Source organism: Strigops habroptila, chromosome 3 (genome assembly GCF_004027225.2).
Source record: "Strigops habroptila isolate Jane chromosome 3, bStrHab1.2.pri, whole genome shotgun sequence".
Taxonomy (NCBI): domain Eukaryota; kingdom Metazoa; phylum Chordata; class Aves; order Psittaciformes; family Psittacidae; genus Strigops; species Strigops habroptila.
In genome coordinates, this window is record NC_044279.2 from 66,192,335 (window position 1) to 66,207,604 (window position 15,270).

General features: G+C 44.6%; 1 protein-coding gene across 3 annotated transcripts in view; it reads left to right on the top strand.

Moving 5' to 3' along the window:
- The window catches only part of NINJ2 (ninjurin 2), a 48,760-nt gene that overhangs the window by 29,650 nt on the left and 3,840 nt on the right, over positions 1-15,270 (top strand). The window lies entirely within an intron of this gene.

A 15,270-nucleotide genomic window follows, 5' to 3' on the forward strand; every position in this document is an offset into this window, starting at 1 on the left:
TGCTGCTGTAATCTCAGACATCACTAGCTAAACTTCTCATAACTACTAGGTGTGGCCAGTAACCAGGTTACAATTCCAGATTTATCTAATCTTGTGGGCTTCTGGAGTCTTGCTAGTGTGTTGCTTTTTTTCCTCTTTCTTTCTTTCTCCGATGAACTGATGTAACACTCTTCTCCCAGATGTCAGTTCTGTTGTCAGCAAGGATACTTAACAAGGAATCTCCTTGATGAGATTAATTCACAGGAAACTCTTTCAAAGGCATTGTTTTGGTTGTCAAAGCAAGCACAGATTCAGTTGAACTGGGCTCCGATTTTCTTAATTTATTTCTGCAGCCTAATTAAATGTATCTTTCTTAATTAATCACTAGAGAAGATTGCCTCAAATGCATTTAAACTCAGTCTGACTTGCAGAAATGCTGAGTGTGTGCCACATCCACCAAAGCCAATAGGAGTTATTAATCAGTGCCCTTGGACAGACACCCCCAGCCCAGCACTGCCCACTGAATGCCTGCTCTTATTTCCTCAAGGAGGTCAGTGGAAGCTTTCTTCCACACAGCTTTCAGTAGAAACACAGGTGGCCATTGAGTCAGGTACACGTCAAACAGGTCCTTGGCAGAAGCTAGTTGAAGCCGAAAGGCCATTCCACAGTCATTTGCTTAAACGTTGCTTTGGCTTCCCCAATGCAAAGCACTTCCTGTGACACTTTAGATATATCAGCATAATGAAGCTCAGTTTATTTCCGTCCGCCTCCTTTCAAGTGACTAGAAAGGCCTCAGAGTGTATAATTTTCAGAGAGCAGTATTTTGCTGCAGTGTAGCCTGGAACAGCTGTCTAAGCAAAGTATTGTGGCTGAGAAGTTCCCACTGGTTATACTAGAAGTTCCAGCCCTGTTGGGCTCATTAAGGTGAACAGCACCTAGCTTAATGGTTAGGAAGACCACTATTAATTTGGAAGTGGAAGATTTATAGATCAGTTATTGCTTCCATGAGTCTGAGACAGAATGCTGGACTGGATGGGTCACAACAACAAGGTTTGATGTGCTCTACTGCTGTTATCAGAGACAAACCCATACAGGACACCTTGGCTCCACTAGCTAGGCAGGAATCAGCCATCTGATCTTCCCCTCCACACACACCTACTGTTTGCAGAACATGATTTCAGCCACATCAACTTTCTTAGTAGCCCATGAATGCTTATTAACTCATTCCTATTCAATAATCTAGAAAGCCCTCAACATTTTGTAAGCATCAAACCCCATTCTCTGGGACACTTGAACAGTCTATTTTTGAGAGCTGTTCCCTAAGCTGTCATCTATGTCTTAGGGTAGAAGAGGCAAGTAGACCTTCCCCATTTAAAGCTATACAGGAACGCTCTCTTCAGAGCACAATTGACCTAATCATTGTTTTAAAAACTGAAAGAGGAGGATGAAGTTTATGCTTGCTTGCATTCTGCGCACTATCAGTAAGTGAAGTTGCACAGGATTTAGGTCAAGGCCAGTTTTATTTCTAAAACACTATCTAATCTGACATTTATATAAACGACAGATTTTTACATAAAACTGAACAGCCACAGCAACAGTTGTATGAGAAACAGAGCCCAAGACATAATACTGCCCAAACCCTACTGCAGTGTCTTTTCTGTGGTGCAGGGAAGAGGAATTTGAGACTTTAGGAGGCTACTATTGACATCCAGGGTACGCAGTGTTAAAGCAGGAGAGACTGTTTTAACTGAAAAGAAACTTTATTGGAAGAATGTGTCAGGTGGTTGGTATTCAATATTCAAAGGAATACAACCTATGGCTACAGCAACCATTAAAAAAATATGTAGCAAATTTAATAAGAGCCACTTTTACATGCATGACTAACTTCTGAAGTAGCTCTTTCTACAGAGCTTCCCCCCCTGACCTTTATTGTAAATATTACTTGCCATTATCTTCCAGTCACAACTTAGTCCAGGGTCTTGTGTATTGCTTTAATATAATATAAAAGCACTAAATTCACTCTCAATCAGAAGATTAATAGAGGGAAAAGGAGGGAGAGTGCACTCTACAGTTACTGAGTATTTCTTTCACTGTGTGGATTCCTGTGGTGCTTTATCTTAGTAAGTTGTTTGGTTTTTGAAGACCAAACAATTATGCTTTCTGAACTCTTTGCCCTTAGACTTTGATGCCTGCTCTGCAGCTGGTCAGAGAGGTTTCCAAATTATACAATGCGCTTTTGCAATACCTCCTAACCTAGGGCTCTACCTAGAAAGCATATAACCCCTTTTAGTCATCGTTATATCTAAATTCATAATCCACTGGAAATAATTGCTAGTATATTAGCAGAGGCATAGCATAACTGATTTGCACTGCTAAACTTCTTGCTACCATCTTAACAACGGAGCAACCTTTTGCATTTACAACTGAGCACCACCTGCTGGTTATCTCATCTAATTTGGCTTTTTCTCCTGCCACCCTCCTACAAGTAAATCCTGGGAGCGGATGCTGGGTTTTAGAAAGACATACTGATGTAGAAGTTACAGCTGGGTGCTGTAACATGGGACCTGAGATGTCGAAGCAGAGCTTCTGAACTCAGCAAGACAAAGGTGGAGGCAGCTGAGATGCCACAGCTGGAGTAGCCACCTGAGTGAGACAGTCCTGTGACCACCTGACATGGAGAGCAGGGGATTGACAGCCCTTCCCACTGCATCCACTCCCTGCTCAGCCTCAGAAACCAACACAAAGCAAGCAACTCGCAAATAAAAAGCAAAAGCAGCAGGGATCCTTTCCTTTTCTATTGAATTCCTGCATGCCTCATCCTCCACATTTTAACTGACTTTTCCTAAAAGATGGTTTCTCCTTACTCTCTCCAGCACCCCCTAGTTGAAATGCAAGTCGCTGTTTTTCTCACCTAGTTCCTATGTTGTGCCAGTGACCTGGTGATCTCAGTTTAGCATTAACTACGTAATCCAGTTTGCCAAGAGGAACATGCCTGTTACCTACTATTATGATCCTGGCACTTCAATTCTGCCACTTTGATCTTACAAAGAATCTTAATGGAGATGCTTTGAGAGCCATCCTACTGGAGTATAATTTAATTTAACATTGTGAACTTAAGCTGAGATGGCCAAAGATGTTTTAATTGTTTAGCTTTCATTGAACCCAGTGGAAGTTGGGCAGGGAAGTCGCAGTACCATTTTTTCACAAATGGAAGATATTACTGGCTACCAGCTGTTTCAATTCTGATCTCTGCCCAACAGCAATTCATAATTTATGTTTAACATACTGATACACCATTTTTATAGCCCACTATATTACTGCCCTGAATTCAGTATGGTTAGCTGTTGCAGCACCATCAAGCTGCACTGAAGAATGGAAAGAAAAAGGAAAACCATCCTCATCCTATGTATATTTTTGCCAACATATCAAGCTATAAACCCAAACAACAGGATGACCCCACCCTTGAAATTCACCTAGGAAGGCAAGGGAAAGCCAAACTTAATATTTCTAATTACCAAGGAAAACCTTCCATTCTATAACCACCTTAAATCTCCTCCCAGAGCTTTACTGTACATCCTGAGGCAGGGCTTTGGCCCAGCTTTCAATTAAATTATTAATAGGAACAATAGAGTCAAAGTTTCCCAACTTGGATTCCTCCAGTTGCTAAACCCATGTAAAGCAACACAACACTAGATACGCTGATTTCAGATTTTCCTCCTGTACCCAGGGTTTTGTAAGGATGTTGTGTTGGATCTTTCCTTTGTTACAAATGTGGGAAGGGCTCCCTTGGTGACCCAGTTAGCTTTGTCCCTTGGCCCCAGTGCTCTCTAGTGACAACACCTTGTCTGGGAATGCTGGGTTCTCTACAAAAGCCGAGCCTCTGTAGGGGCTTAATTACAAAGCTTGGACCCTCTGTGGGACATTGCTTGAGATCTCATTAGGTCTGTGTGGTTTGGAAAAATCTGCTGCCCCCAATTCCTTCAGTCTCCCCACTGCCAGGTTCAGCCTTCTGAAATGGCCACGTACAGGGACTTGCATGGGACATGAGAATATCCCAGAGCCCTGTGCTGCTGCCTTTCTGCAAGGGGACTCACTGGGAGGGCTGGTACACGAGCTCGGGTGGGAAAGTCACACAGGGCTGGTTCCTTCCAGAATAAACTTCCACAAACACTAATTGCAGCAGATGGCATGACTGCTTAGCTCGGGTGCTTGCAATTCATTGTGCAGAGACTGTAAGCTGCGTACTCCAGTAAAAAAAGGCATGGCTGGGGCACACTTCCCCACTTGGGGATGGTATGGGACGACAGCTGCCCTTTTGCTCTGTGCCAGCTGCTGTTCTTCTGGCCACTAGAAGGCTCTAGAAGAGGGGGATGAGCACCCAGAGCACATGCTACAGGGCTATGCAGGGCAAAGAGGGCAAGTAACTCAGCAAGCATCAGGGAGAAGGATCTCCTGGGGACTTTAAGGAAAGCAGCAGGTTTATACACACCAGGTAGTCCATGGAAGTTCCTGGGAGGGACGCCAATACTGAAGGAATAGACTCACCGTGCAAAGACACTTTGTTTTAAAAGTTAGTGTGTCTCACCCAACAATTTCTCTATTTTTGGTTTAACAGAGTGTTCTCATGACTCCAGTTTTACAGACTAGAGGGTGTTTTTTGCCTTTTAATGTGAGGCAATTCTACCTCAAGGTTCTGGCTGCTTCAGGTTTCTGTCACATATGGCCAAAAAAACAGGTTCTGACACAAAAACTCACTGTGACCATGTCTGGATTTTCCAGTTGGTTCAGATTCATGTAACTTCAGCTAACAGCAGCAAGACTGCAGAGAACCCTGAGCATTTCTGTTGCAATACTGTCCCCAAACCAACGTCTGCATCCCCCTCAAACAAAAGACACTAAATGTGCCAATGAAAAGAGGAAAATTGGAAAGGAAGAGCCAAAGGGTGGGATTATTTGGTTCCAACGGTAGGCAAAGACTCAGCAAGCTGCAGTCTGAAAGAAGGAAGGCAATGCTGCATCTGTCAGAAAACTAGATCAAATTCTGGGTTATTTCTGTGCAGGCTGCCTGTGTGCTCCTGAGCAAGTTTGTGCCTGTCATAACAAAACACCCATAATGCGATGAGGTGTCTGGGTGCCACTTGAATCAGACAGTAATAGCATCCCCGCCTTGTGGGACATATCTTCTCCTTCTGCAACTGAGGTATCTCTTTCCTGACTTGAACTACAGTGACAAATCTTTTCCAGACAAGGAGAGGAGCAAAAAGCCATTGTATTCAGCACATTACCTGCTTACGGGCTTCAGAGGGGCAAAAGTTTAACTTTAGCTGCTTGAAGGGAATACCGCTAGGCCTCTTCAAGGCATTTCACTGAGTGTTTTCCACTGCTTTAAAACTCTGAAATTGTGAATGTTTCCCACTGGATTGGCAGACTATTTTAAAGATATCACTTATATGTTCAAGAGCTGCCTTGCATATATGAGCTCACTTTTCTTAGTTGCCTTTTGAGGATGCCCAAGAAGCAGACATCTCCAATGGGCCATAGGATACAGGTGAAAAACAGCTGCCTTCACTAGTGGGAATTTGTTTCAAGTATCTTCTTGATTCAGTCTTGCTTCGTACCAACCCTTTTTGAAGCAATGCATGGCTAAACAGCTCAATGGTTTATCACTCAAAGGAGATATTAAGTTTAAGCCCATGAATTCATACTCACTTAAGAAACTTGAATATACACCTTGAAAGGTTGATACAACAAGCATAGGAGATAGAAAAGCTCTGTTGTGAGTACTTTAGAAATTAGCTGTGCCTCATACATTGTCCTGAAAAAATTGAATGCTTCTAGTTGCTGGTAGCTATCCATAACTGCTGTCAGGTAGGTGAAGCTTTGTAGCGAATAGAAGAGACTCAAGGGTAGGACATTGGTCTTGTTCTGGACTCTGACATCCTTCAGTGGTCTGTGATGATGCCTTTTGGATCCTCGGCTGGTTCACTTATTAAAACATGGGTGATAGTTAATGTGTAAATGCTGTGCACAAGCTAACAATCAATCCTACTAAAAATTCAGTTAAACTTTGAGGAACCTCCTATTTTTTCTCTCTAATAGAGTTAGGCTAAAAGGCTTTAACTGGGACCAGAGCTCCATTGTGTTAGTTACTGTACACGTTAAAAATAAGAAAGGAGGCATTTGCTTGGGCTGGGAAGCTCTTAACATATGAGAATTTGAATAGTTTTATCTCCAGTTTTACAAAGAATCCAAGACAGAAATTACACAACAGCTTGGAGCCAAGCTCAGACTTCTCCAACTCCTAGAAGCGCCTTTTACCCACACAGTCCCATTCTTGTCCACTTCAACCACAGCAGCAGTAAAACCCTTAAAATGTAGCTAAATGATTTGCTATAATCAATCCAAGAACAGGAGCAATAGCCTCTGTTAGACAATAACCAAACCACAAGCAGAAATGCTAATGTATTCACCCCAGACAAAGCAAAACTAAACCCAAAGCACACAGACATGTCTCTCTGAGCCGAGCTGAAGAACTGACACTATGGATGTGCTCAGTGGTTCTAAGAGGTACTGCCATGTGTGCGCAGAACACAGCCATGCTCCTTTCAAGGACGGCACCTCACATCCTCTCCAGGTTACCCATTGCCCCAGCTCTGGTGAGGCAGTCCCAGCCTTCCTTGGCACAGCAGGATACTAAGCAGGAGGCAGCCCTTCAAGACAGAGCTTAAATGGAACGGCATTAACACTAATTGAATCTGAACAGCCATAGCCATGCATCACTTTGCATTTTCTCATGTTAAAACGCAACAGCTCTTTGTTAAAGCACTCCTAATGTGTTTAAAATCTTTCCAGTGACAGCTGATGTTGTTTCTAAGTGAGACATTCCCAAGCAGCCTAGCACAGACCCGAGATGCTGCTCTGCAGACTTCCCTACCCCAAAGTGCTTTGCTGACTAGAAGTATCTGCCCCTGTAACCCCAGTTACTACCTTGCTGGTTTCTGTACTCAATACCTAGTTTGACCAGCCTAGAAAACACAACAAGAGCAACCCCAAAACAAAACCATACAAACATTGGGATTACAGATTTACCAAAGTTCAGATCAGCAACAGCACCTTTTTTTGTTCACCTTTCCCGATGGCATGAGGCCAGATGCTCAGCTGCAAACTGACACAACTCAATTTTTTCTGAAGAAAATCAGCAGATTCAGCCTTTTTAGATCCAGATTGGCTCAATTTCCTGGCAGAAGAGGAAATTAAGCCTGGCAGTTTTTGAAGAAAGAGAATACTATGCACACAGGTGAGACTAAATCAGCAGGGTCTGTTTGGACAGGCTGGTGAGCACTGCAATAGGAGACAGCCACTGACCCGCAGGACAAAGACATTGTGTTAGTGCACATGAAACTGGAAAAAATGCTTTATGGATGAAAGAACTTATAAATAATAGAGGAACCAAACCCCCTGAGTTTCACTGTTTATGGATGTGATTTCATCAGCTCTGTCGCTATTGAAACCCTCAGTCATGTCCTCTCCTTTTTCCACCCAGACTCTCACAGCTTCCTTTCTGTGGAGAGCTCTGAGCACTCAGAGTGATCAGGGGTGCATATGTCAAAATCCGCAGATGAATCTGAACTCCAGGACCTTAGAGTGATGTTTACCTGGGAAACACTGCAAGATGTAAAGACCCTTGGAAATAAGAAAATCATCTACCTAATTTCAACAGCTTCAGTAGCTCACCTGCATGATGAATTCAGACAATGTGTATTATATACATAACACCAACACATACTCTACTTCTAAAGCAGATCTTGGCCATCTCTCTCCCTACACATCATCTATATGAGCATTCTCATTAGTTTACAGATGGGGAAACTAAGATCCAGGGAGAGTGAGTAGGATGCCCTAAGCCACAAAGCAAACAATAAATTAACCTTGGGGTTCCTCACATGAAAATCAGCATCAGACCAGGGCTGGGATGGTTCTGTATACAGTACAGAGCTGCAGGTCACTGGATGAACAGAGCACAAGGGACTGTTGCTAAGACTTTTTTTTTTTGTTACCCTACACATCTGCTACAAACCACAGCCAGTGGGGAGCTGGACCTTTGGTCTGATCCAGTGCAGCTGTTTCTATGTTCCCTCAGTTTTAGAAATCAACCTGACCCCTCAGCACTGGATGCAAACACCCTTAGACTTGGAAGAAGTTCAAATTTAGGACCTTGCTTTAGGAATGTTTTGTATTAAAATGATTTATATGAACACATTTGCTCTTTGGATCTGGCAGCAGCCTGTGATCAGGCCCAGGTTTTCTTAATATTTTGGGCCATAAGCCATCCAGCTTGGGGATTTATTCATCTTAACATGTTTAGCTTTGTTAGCACAATGCAGTAGTTACTGTTGTGCCTCCCGGCTGCTCTTCCATTTTTTATAAACTCATTTTCTCTGCTAACCCACTTTTAATTTTTTTCCTGTAAAGCTTTAGTCTTCCCTTGCCTTCCTCCCCCACCCCCCCCCCAAAAAAAAAAACACTGGGATAAAACTGCTCTGGGTGCTAAACACTAGTGACTTGAATAGGCTCCAGCTTCTATATCCTAGCTTTGGAAATAATTGTTCCCACTAATCCTTTCGAGTGCACTCCCAATTCCATACATTCAACGAGTTCTCCCCCCACACACACACATACACACCCAATTGCTTCTGCTCAACAATCAGAGATCATGCATCAGCACATTGTAATTGCTGGTGCCAAGCAGTTCTTGAGCCCCCAAACCCAGTAACTGCTTCTGAGCCATGGATGGAGGCTCCTCCAGCAGTGCCACTGCCCCTCCCACCTTGTCCTCATCCACAGCTACCTGGAAAAGAAAAATGACCCCCTATTCCAGCTCAGCCCTGCAGCCTGCCAGTCAGTTCCTGGATCCCTTCAATTCAGTATCATAAATACACTTAACGAGGGAGTTTAATATAGATTTGGCAAGGCAATTATTTGAGTGATACATAATTTATGATGCCCCATAGCACAGGAAGCTGTGAGTGGCATCTGAGAGTGAACGGATTCAAGAAACTTGCCATACAGCAGTGCAGAGTGCCAGATGGGGAAAACACTGGGAGAGAAAAAGGAGAACAGCACAGGGAAGGGGGTGCATGAAGGAGAAGGGCTTGGTAGCAGGAAAAAGTGTGAAAGACAGACAAGGTGAAAGGCACAGGGTGAGGAAAGAATGGAGAGAGGAAAAGCTGAACAGAAAACACAGGCTGGAGCAGAAAGGGTCTGCAGGATGAATAAGAGATAAGAAGCAGCGCAGAAAGGGAGAAAAGGAGAGCAGGGCATGCACACTTGATGCGACAAGCAGGTCTCTGCAGGCTGCAAGTGCCGCAGCCAGCTGGGAAGCAGAACCGACTGCCGTGTCAGCCGGAGGGCAAGGGCGAGGAGAGGCACCCTAGCTCTCATGGGGCTCTGCTACCTCATGACTCCTCTGCTCTGCTCCTCCTGCCAGCCACAACCAGGGGACTGCCCGGCTTCCCTACCCACTTCCAATCCTTCAGCTCTGTGTGGTGTTAGGTTTTGCTGTTAGTCTCCTGCTCTCGCGTGACCTCATTTAAAGAGGTTGTAGTGGAATATGAGGCCAGCCTTTCAGCTGGGTAAATCAGAGAGGCTCTGCTGGTAGTTTCCCCCAACCATACTTTCATCCCTTGAGCCACAGTAGTCTCCTGCTTCAGCACCCCTTTGCTCCATAATGGAGGTCCTAAGAGCGTGCTGCATCATGGTGACATCTCTGCCCAAGAGAGCTCACCAGGTTTGCTTGTGGGTGTGAGATGAAACACAGGAGGTGGTTAAAGCAAATGGAAAGTAGGAGTTCGGTGAGACTAGAGAACATGAACAGTGCTTAGCAAGCACACAAGATCTGTGCCTGCCATTTACCCGGCCTCCCACTTCTGAAGAGGCATTGGCTCTCAGCTCCTGGAACTTTTTGCTTTGAGAGCTCTCATCCAAACAGTGTTAGTGAACCCTCTGCTACACTGAGCAGTGACTTGTCACAGAAGCGTAGGAGAAAGATCTACACCATGACCAATCCCATGTATGGGGAGAGCCTGAAATACCAGGAAAACATCCCTGATTTATTTTCTGGGGTTTATCCACTATGAGTTGAAGGCAACACAACCACTTGGCTCTGAACGGGACCCCTAGCAAGCAGAACAGATGGCTATATTAAAAGGAAGAAACCCTGAGCACAACTGGACTAGCTGACAGCCTCCACAGAGGCTGAAGAGGGGGACTGGCCCTGAAGACTCAGTTTTCCTTCCGCTTGCAGCATCCATGACGAGGTTTACTATTACTTTTATTCATGGAATGCAGCCAAGATGCTTGCTGTACTGCCAAATTGGAAAAGAACAGCCCTTGCCTCCCAGAGTTCACAACATAGTTGGTATTGACCAAAGCATTCCCTGTGTGTCTCTTCTCTTGCACGCATGTGGCTATGCACAAACCTGCTTCCTTGCCTGGAAGCTAACACATATGGCTCTGTGAGGGAAGCCTGACCTGCTCAGTGGGCAGGTAATTGCTGCTGTTCCCACTGCTGCCACTGATGCTGTCTGTGCGCAGGCATGACAAAAATATTGAAATGGGCTCCCTTCATCCCAAATGAGCTCGTCAGGAGCTGCAGGGAGTGAGCTTTACTGGAAAAAGTAGAGTAGCTAATCACTGTGCACTTAGAAGTATCGATTGAGAGGAGGGCCTTCAATCTCTGCTTTCTGCTTGTAGAAAGGGAAGTGTGCTCCTCTCCTACCTTGCAAGATGATGACTCTCTGTGTGCTTTAACCTTCATCAACTGATGTATACAAAATACCTCTAAAGCTGCCAACTGGCAGATACTGTGGAAAAATACCCTGGATTTTCCCTGGTGCCTGATGCTGCCTGTGTGTGCTCGCCTGTGTGCGGCTGCCTGTTTATCAGCTGAGATCCCCATGGCGGGCATCTCCGCACCTACCCCTCCGAGTGCATGGCCTGCATTCATGTCTCTGTTTTCTTTGGCTGCCTCTGGCATTTCCCTTGGAACTAGTGGCCAATGATATAGTTTCTCCTCAGACATCCCCCTCTGTCAGAGCACTCCCATGAAGAGGATTATCATTCTCATACTTGTGAGCCTTATGCTGCCGTACTGTCTCTTTCAGGCTGTTCTCCCCTGGGGATAGGGTCACAAAACCCACAAAGCACACAGATTTGCAATTAGATCTGCTCTGAAAAATACAACAGGAGAAACTGTAGGTTTTACAGAAATTGCCCAAGCAGCTTTAGAAAAACCTAAGAAAGCTCTGCACCTCCCTTTGCCCAAAATCTGCAAGCTTGGGAAAGAAATATTTAGATGAACCTCCTCCCAAAGTTTTCAGAAGAAAGTAGCTATTTCACACAAAAATAAATGCAGAAGGAAAAGCAAAGAGTTTCCCTTGAAACCTAATTTCAGTGGAAATTTTTCAAGTAGCTTCAGTGAGCTGTGGAGCTCAGCATGCCCTCTGGTGCCAAAGCCAGGTTTCACAGGCCCTGGGACCTACCAGCTCCCTACAGCAAAGCCGAAGATCAAGTTTAAAAAGGAAAAACATAAAAACAATCCCACTCTTGTGGTGATATTCAGCCTTTTTTTCTATAAAAATTCCTACAAAAAATTAAAAATAATGTGAGAGTTAAATATCTCTGTGTGTGCTTTGAGTAAGAATAAAGCCTCTGGGTTATGAAATGTAGATGGGTGCCTCATTCGGCCCCTGTAATGATCTGTATTGCTGTGCCACGTTTACACAAAAGGAAGCAGAAAGAGGATTTGCCTGAGGTCAGGCTGAAGCCAGCAGTCTTTGCAGGGAAAGAGACTGTCTCATACGGAAAGCCAAAACATCCTGAAATGGGACACGACAGCCAAGCTCCAGCACCAGTTCAGCCAGCGCTGTTGTGTGACTGGACTGTACTTTTTCAGCTCCTAATTTCCCTCCCCTTAGAAAATGGGCAATAATGATACATCCCTATCTCGGGAATACTGGTAGGTGGTGTTTTCCAGCAGACATGCTGGCTCTGCAACAACGCTTGCAAAATAAACTTGGTGTCTGACTGCCGGTTCCAGATTTCCTCTCTTTGATGCAATATGGAGAAGGCAGTGATCCCCACTCTCAGCAGGGGAAGACTTTCAAAGTGACTAGAAAGACACCAGCACTAGGCTGATGACATAAATCACTTTGATGAGCCTTCAGGTATGTCCTGCGACTTGACTTAGGGCTCTCTTTGCCAAAATGGAATAATTTTATCTCCCCAGTGATCCCACAGCTGTCTGGGCAATCCTGCTGCAGGGAAACCTGAGTTGCTTCTGAATCAGCTCTTGACTCTCAGCAGTTTACAGGACTGAACTTTAAGACTAAGCAAAAGCATAGTCTCACTTTGAAAAGCTGTGTATGCATTGCGGCAAATCAAAAAGAGGGGTCACAGCCATGCATTCATACCCCACAGATCCAGTGATTAGCTAGTGACAGCTATGGCACCAAGGAATGCCATGCAAAACCATCCTCCTGCATTATTCCAAATGCTGGGTCTCTGAAGACTCCTGGTTTGTGTAAGCCTGTTGTTATTTGAGACTACAGGCATGCATTCGTAGCTGCTGCACTAGACAGAATACTCTGGAAGGGCCAAATCCATAGAGAAGCTGGATTTCTCTAAGGGCCACCTACATCACACATCCCATTTGTTTAGCTGCCTAAATGAAAGCTTGGTGTCTAGCTTTCATAATCTAGTAACCTTTTGGCCATCTTTGTGGGTCTACTAAGCCTGGGCTAACAGAACTCTGAAACAGGAATCAGTTTCTCATTGCCAAGTTCAATCGTTTCCCAGATCCTGTGTCTCTGCAGTGAAGAGTGGTGGCCATCCCTGCCTGTAACACAATGTCCCAAATAGGGAAACGTGCTACTGCTCTCATCCACGCTGTGAAAGCCGTTTATTTTCACTGCTCGATCACCTGGGACACAGAGCTCAGTACATTGCAACTCTGCCTCATTCCACGCTCCAGGTAAATAAGCGTGGGAGCAGCCAAAAAGAAGGACATGTCTTCATTCAACAAGAGCTCCTGATGTGCTTTGTTTGTCTCCACATAAGCAACTGGGAACAGATGTCTCAGCCTTTTTGTACCAGTCACTCATTTGACAAAAGCTCTGTGTAGTTTGTACAGCGTCCTTGTTCTCACACCCTTATCTCATCATTACGCAGACATAAACTATCAATCCCCAGCCTTGTGATGCTGCAGGGAGGAGGGCTGAGTCTTCAGCAATAAGGAAGAAAACATACGAAAGGGGTCAAATCTCAAACCTTGTGCCACTTGGTATGAGTACTACTCTATTGCAACAGGATCATGTACATTTAAGCCAGCTGAGAGGGGGCAATACTTAACTATAGGGTTTTAAGATGTATTCCCAGGATCAGACATTTTGCTGGCCTCCTTTCCCTGAAATGCAAGATACCTCTATTTTGCCCCAGACACCAGACAGTAATGTTTAAGAAGTCTTCAACCCCTACGCACTGCCTTAGAGTCTTTACTGGCTCTAGAATTGTACTTTTATCTCCTTCCAGCATCTTTTAACTTCTACCCTCCATAGCAAGGAATACAGGCTTTGTGAAGGAGTTGCTTAACCACAGTAACTTTACTGTTAGAAACCACAAGAATTACAAGATTTAAGCTCTCAGAAAAAAACCCTAAAAATCCTGAAAAGTGCTTTCCTACCCCAAGCCAGCCACTTCTCCAGGATCACAGTTCACTAATAGCTCAAACCAGACACATTCTTTCCTGCTTACTTTTTACTATGCATCTTTCTCACATGAGGGTCATCACTGACACTGACAGAGGTCAAAAACCCCTTCCGAAACTCAGCCCCAATTTCAGTATCAGACACACAACAACATGTAGCACTCTCCCAGGATCACTAGGCTTGCTCATCCTCCCACCTTGGCACAGACAAAGTCACTTTGCCCAGAGATACACAGAGACCAGAAACAGCAGCATGAAGCACTAGCCACAACACTTCACTAGCATCATGCCCAGAACACAGAGGAAAGCTTACATTTTGTACTTTATTTGGTATGAAAGGACCAAAATAGGACTTACCAGCTGATGCGTGCACAGTCCTACTTCCAGTATGTGCCTGGAGAAATCTCTGTCACCACTCCAAGCAAAAGAGATCACCTCAGGCCCATACCTGGCCTTTATTTTCAGATTTAAAGGGTTATCCATCAGACAGCACTGAGGGCAAAGCTGCCAGTCATGACTACAGCTGACAGAAAGCTGATTACCCAGAACTGCAGACTGTGTGCTATGTGGAAGTGTTGTTTTTCTTTCTTCTTAAGAAAGAAGATCATAGCTCGCTGCATATATATCCAAATCTGTTGTAATTGTTGCATTTGCTGGTGGTTAGTTACCAGCTAATGGCATTCTGGGTGAATTGAAAACTATTGTTCCCTTTTCTATCTTTTTTCTTTTTAATCATTTGGGTCAAGACAGCTAACAGGGGAACTCCCTTAACAAGAAAGATGGAGAAAAGGTGGATGGCTAAAAGCAGCCAAATAACCTACAGCTTGCATTTGGTTAAGGGCAACCAGGTGATTTGCCCCTTGTAAATACCTTTTTCTTTCTACTGACAAAAAAAATTCCTGAATGATTAAAGTTAGGTGCGATGGATCCCACCTATTGTCTCAGTGCATTTCAGTGCCTGGTGTTTTGAAGAAATAGCGCTCCTGGTTTTGGAAACAAAAATGTTGATTGTCACATCTCTTCTAGCATCTTGTCTAAGACAGTAGCCAGCAAAAAGTGCTCAGAAGAGATATGAAGCCCAGCCACTGACAGTCACAGAGGCATAGAATCACAGAATAATTTAGATCATTGAGTCCAACCATTAACCCAGCACTGACAAGTCCATCGCCAAACTATTCCCTAAGTGCCACAGTATCTACATGTCTTTTAAATACCTCCAGGGATGGCGACGCAACCACTTCAACCTGGGCAGGTTGTTCCAATGCTTGACAACCATTTCAGTGGAGAATTTTTTCCTAATATCCAGTCTAAACCTGCCGTGGTGCAACTTGAGGCCTCGTGTTCTATCTGCTTGGGAGAACTGACACCCACCTTGCTACAACCTCCTTTCAGATAGAGAGTGATAAGGTCCCACCTGAGCCTCCCTTTCTCCTAGATAAACCCCCCCAGTTCCTCAGCCATTCCTCATCACACTTGTGCTCCAGACCCTTCACCAGCTCCGTTGCCCTTCTCTGGACCCGCTCCAGCAC